Raw genomic sequence first — 5,041 nt, 5'->3', positions numbered from 1 at the left:
TTTTGTTGTTTCTGTCAGGTACACTGGAAATGCTACCATTTTTATGCCAATTTTTTTTTATCAGTTTATTTTCTTGGTTGGATTTTACATAGAGTACAAACTCCCTTTTTAAGTATGTTTGATGATATTTGACAAATGCATACATTTGTGTAACCACTACCACAGTGAAACTATAGAACATTTCCATCACCCAAAAACTTCCCAAGCAAACCCAACTTTTAAGATACTATGTCAGTTTGGGAATTTTTGGACCATGTAGGTAGTATCAGTATACATGTGAAGTCCCTAACTTCATGAGGCTTAGGTTTAGAGATAACTTTTCTGAAGAGATTTTTTTTTTTTAACTCTGAATCTTCCTATTTGTCTTCCTGTTTGCTGGTAGGAAGACTTTCAGTGCGGTGTAGCTTTTTGACTATCTGGCATTTTGTAGGCATCTTAGTTACATCTTCCTTCCTGGTATGGCCACATGTCCTCATATTGTGTCTCTGATGGGTATTAAACTCGAACATCGTGATTAACAAGACCTACGATGCTGCTGTCCCAGTTTTGGCTGCCAGTTTACTACTCTGATTTATAGTGCCTCACTCCTCCCCTTTTTTGATTAATACATTTTGTTGAAGTGCAAGTTACATATGGTAAAGTACATAGATCATAAATAGATAGCTCAATACCTTTTCACAAGAGAACATACCTATGTAACAAGTACCCAGAAAAAGAAAAAGAACATTGCTAGAAATCTTTTAGTATCCTTTCCAAACACTATTTCCTCCCAAAGAGTATCCTTATTCTGCCATCTAACCTCATAGATTAATTTTGTACATTTTTGAACTTTATATAATTGCAATCATACAGCATATACTCTTTTGTGTCTGGCTTCCTTCACCAAGCAACTCATGTTGCTTCATTCATGTAGCTATAGTTTGCTCATTCACATTGCTTTGTATTATTCCATTGCATGAATATAACAGGATTTATATTGTAGGTGGACATTTGGGTTATTTCTAGTTTTCCTCTTTGCTTTGGAGCCTGGGATTTCCCTTTACTTTTTTTCTAGTTCTGTATTTAGTACCATTTAAGAAGCATTTCTAGGTCAGCAATTCAATATGATCTGTGTCAAGACAAATTTTAGGTTTTGTAGGTTGTCAAATCTCCAGACATATAAATCATGTTTCATTTTTTGTTGAAATTCTTACTTGATTCTCATCTAATTTACTTTAGCTGATGACATATTTGTCTGCCATTTGTATAAATGGTTTGTTTCCTTTGAACCAATAATGACTGAACACAAACAGGAGGCTAGAGATCATATATATAATTACTCTTGTAGTCATGGTCTCTTGCCAGGGTGGGATGCTGGATAGCAAGACTAGTTTGACATCAATTAGTGTAAAATATTGAAAAAGCCAATAGTATTAAGTGTGGATGTGGTTCTTTGGGTCCAGGATCTCCTGGTTAGTTGACACTGGAAATATGAGTTGAGAAGAAGGCTCTCTTGATGGCTCTGTGGTATGTAATCAACGTGTTGCTAGAAAAGCCACTCCAAAGTGGATCTGCTTTTGCCCTGCAAAAGTAATTGTTCTACTAGATTAGTGGTTCTCACTTTTGTCTCCAGGGGATATTTGGTAATGTCTGAAGACATTTTTGGTTAGCATGCTATTGGAATCTAGTGGGTGGAGGCCAGGGATGCTGCTAAACATCCTGCAGTGCACAGGACAACCCCCTCCGAACCCCAACCCGAACAAAGGATTTTCCAGACCCACGTGTCAATAGTGCCAAGGTTATGAAGCCCTGAGCTAGACTCTGAGACCATAGATAGCCTCTAAATCAAAGCTATATTTCAATAAGCAAGCTATATTTCAATATCAACTACATTTCAAGAAATGATAACACCACAGTGGCTCATTATTCTATGATTCTATCCAAATTCTGGCACTCCGTAATAGCCATCTTATACCTGGCTCATTCCAATTCTTTTCAAAACTGTAACAATGGAGCCTGCAACCACCAAATCCATTCAGAGTTTGAATGAAATTACTAGTATGTGACAGTAACATAACTAGATATGTACAGCAATTTATTTATAGCAATAAAAAATTAAACAAAATTTCCCTATGATTTATGGCATTATTTTAGTTTTACTATTTGAAAGTTCAAGGCCATAGGGTAGATCAACTGCACAAACAGCATTAGAGAAAGAAAGATTTTGACATTGTGTCTTGCAGTTAGACTATAAGGTATTTTTTCCTTTGTTGTTACATTTTGCAGCTTGACTTTAGGGCAAAGGTAAATTTCATTATTTCTCCAATGGAAGTGATTATCTAAATTTGTCTCTTCTTCCTCCAGGCAGCACACACTGCCATCTATTCTTCTGATTCATTTCCCCTAGATAGCTGAGAAGGAGTTTTATAATGATATTATTGGTTTTGTAACTAGTGTTTCCATTGTAATGCTATTACTGAACCAATGTTGTGATAAATGGTCTGTTTATAAGGGGAATCACTTTTACAAGAAGTAGAAAATTAGACACGCTTCTGCTTTGCAATAACAATAAAAACCACAGTGAAAAAATATTCCCCAGTTTATTCCCATCTGTATCAGCAGGGAAGCTTTAGAAGATGGCTTTCCCCCAAAGTCTTCTAAACACAATTACTGCCTACAAATACCATGTCAAAATGCAGTTTTCCTCCACATCCTATTCAAGACCAATACATTTTTAAGCTTATCACAATGTGGGCCCTTTAAGAAAGTCAGGCACTTTAAACCCCACCCCTATGCTGACTTGAAGGAGTCCGTCGGTCTTTCTGAAGCAGTTAGTTGGTGATAAAGCTAAGAGAGCCGACTTGCCCCTTGCTCTGCCTGGAAGGAATGTTTCTGTTGCAATAAGCTCTAAAAGTGGAAGTTTTAAGATAGTATGGGATAGGAAACAATAGGAACTTGTGAAGTATGGAAGCCAGACCTGCTCTAAGATTCTATCACGCTGCTGAATAAAGCGGAAAGAATGCTGTTAAATCTGAGTTTCTCCCTGTGGTGCTGCTCCCTTCGAGCTTTACTCTTCCATTTCACCCAGCAAGTGAGTTTTCCAGAAGCCATTTCTAATTTAATGAGCTGCTGGTCTCATGTACCAGATCCCCAAAAAGAAAAGTGAGGGAGAGAAATAAGTTTCAATGAAAATTACACTGGATCACTTCTAACAATTTACATTGGCTATATTTCTTAAGAGCAAAGCCAATTCTTTTTCTTCTTTTCTCCTGCCACACCAACAATGACTAAGTTCAGAAGTCCTTTAGCACTAAAAAATAACTAGGAGAAATCTGGGGGTTAATTGCAGTTGGCATTTCTCAGCTCTCTGCCAGAAGCAGCCATTTTGGTAAAAGATGATGTCATTTGAACACTTGGGGTTTTAGTTTATTCCGAGGTACCAGTTTCCATTAGCCACAGAATAACAGCTTAATCATTAGATCAAATTTAGGTTTAAAGATAACAGAGGAGTAGGAATAAAAATCATTAAATTCCACCTCTTTATCCTTCATAGCACATTATAAACTTTTCCAAAAGTTCAAAGCAATAGAAAATTTTCACACCTTTTTTTTTTTTTTCTTTCCTATTTTCTGTTTCCAAGTGTTTGTTCTTCCCTTGACTAAGCTTGGTAATAACTAGTCTGGTCAGTTTCACTTTCCAATTTTTATACATAAGTGAAAGCTGTTTTGTGTCAACAGTTTAAAGATGTTTAGAATCGTCTCACCTGCTGGGCGGATTTCCTGCAAGCCTTTCTTTGGGAGAGAAGAGGGGGAATAAAAGGTTATTTAGAATTTCTTATGCTTCAAAACTAGAACCCTGAATTAGATCACATCAGAGTAATTAATGCTTTATTTTTAACCTATTAAAGTTTTCTGGAAGTGGGCAAGAGGGTGATGGTTGTGCTGTATTCCCACTTAATCATCATTATTTGTACAGCATAATGCTTTGTCTGCAGTTACGTTAGAAAACTGGCACTTAAAGAGATGGGTTTTAATCCACAGAGAGTGTTTCTTTTTTCTTTTTGGATTAGATAAACGCTAGTCTCTTAATCCTATTGCGTGACACGTCCTGGCACTGTTCTCAAAATGTGAAGGGAAAAAGAAAAGAAAGTTGCACCTTGTTTAAAGATTGAGCGCAGTGTGGTTTATGAGATTATTAGGAGGAGGAGCAAAGAGAGTGGCATGTCTCTTCCGCAAATTCTTAACGAGGTTAACCTGTGGCTGCTGTTGTTCCACCCCACTCGGGCTCCTGGCAGGGGAACTTTCTGTTCTCTTAGCGCTATCCTAGGCTTCCCAGTTGAGCTCTCCGAGAAGATAAGACTCCAAGGGCTGCGTGTATGTTTCAAACAGACAGAGGGAGACAGGAGCACACGCAGTCGGCGGAAGACGGGGCCACGGCCCGGCCCCGGCTGAATGCGGGGGCCGGCGTGACCTTTCCACGTGTCCCCGACACCTGCGAGGCTAGCGGGGCACCGGGTTTCCTTTTCCCGGGAGCCGGCGCGAGCCCGGAAGAGGCTGGGCGTCTGGGGGCTTAGGTCGGGGGGCCGGGAGGCCCTCCTTCGGAACACGTGCGGCCAGCGCGCAGCTGGTGCGAGGGCTGACCTGGCCTTCCCGCCCCGGCTGGGCCCGCGAGTCCCTGGCCCGCCGGCAGGCGCCGGGAGGCGGGCCGCGGCGGTGGCGGCGGGCGGGTCCCGGAGCTTTCGGCCAGCTCTTTAGGGCGGCCTAGCGAGCGCGCCAGGCCCGGCTGGAGCGAGCCCCAGTGCAGTACTGCCCGAGCCCGGGCGGGGTCTCTGTTCTCTGGCAGAGGAGGTCCCTTGGCAGCGGGAAGCTCCCTCTCTTTCTCTCGCCGCCGCTCGGAGTCTGCGCCCTGCTGCCAGGCGCCCAGCTCGGCGCTCCCCTGTGCTCGCCCGGCGCCCACTCATTCGCAGCCCGGCCTTCGTCGCCGCCGCCTCCCTGCTGCTGCTGCTGCTGCTGCTCCTCCTCCTCCTCCTCCTCCTCCTCCTCCTCCTCCTCCTCCTCCTCCT

Source organism: Herpailurus yagouaroundi, unplaced genomic scaffold, assembly GCF_014898765.1.
Source record: "Herpailurus yagouaroundi ecotype Mexico unplaced genomic scaffold, PumYag 163, whole genome shotgun sequence".
Lineage (NCBI taxonomy): Eukaryota > Metazoa > Chordata > Mammalia > Carnivora > Felidae > Herpailurus > Herpailurus yagouaroundi.
The sequence above is the reverse complement of the archived record's forward strand: the minus strand, read 5'-3'. Positions refer to the sequence as shown.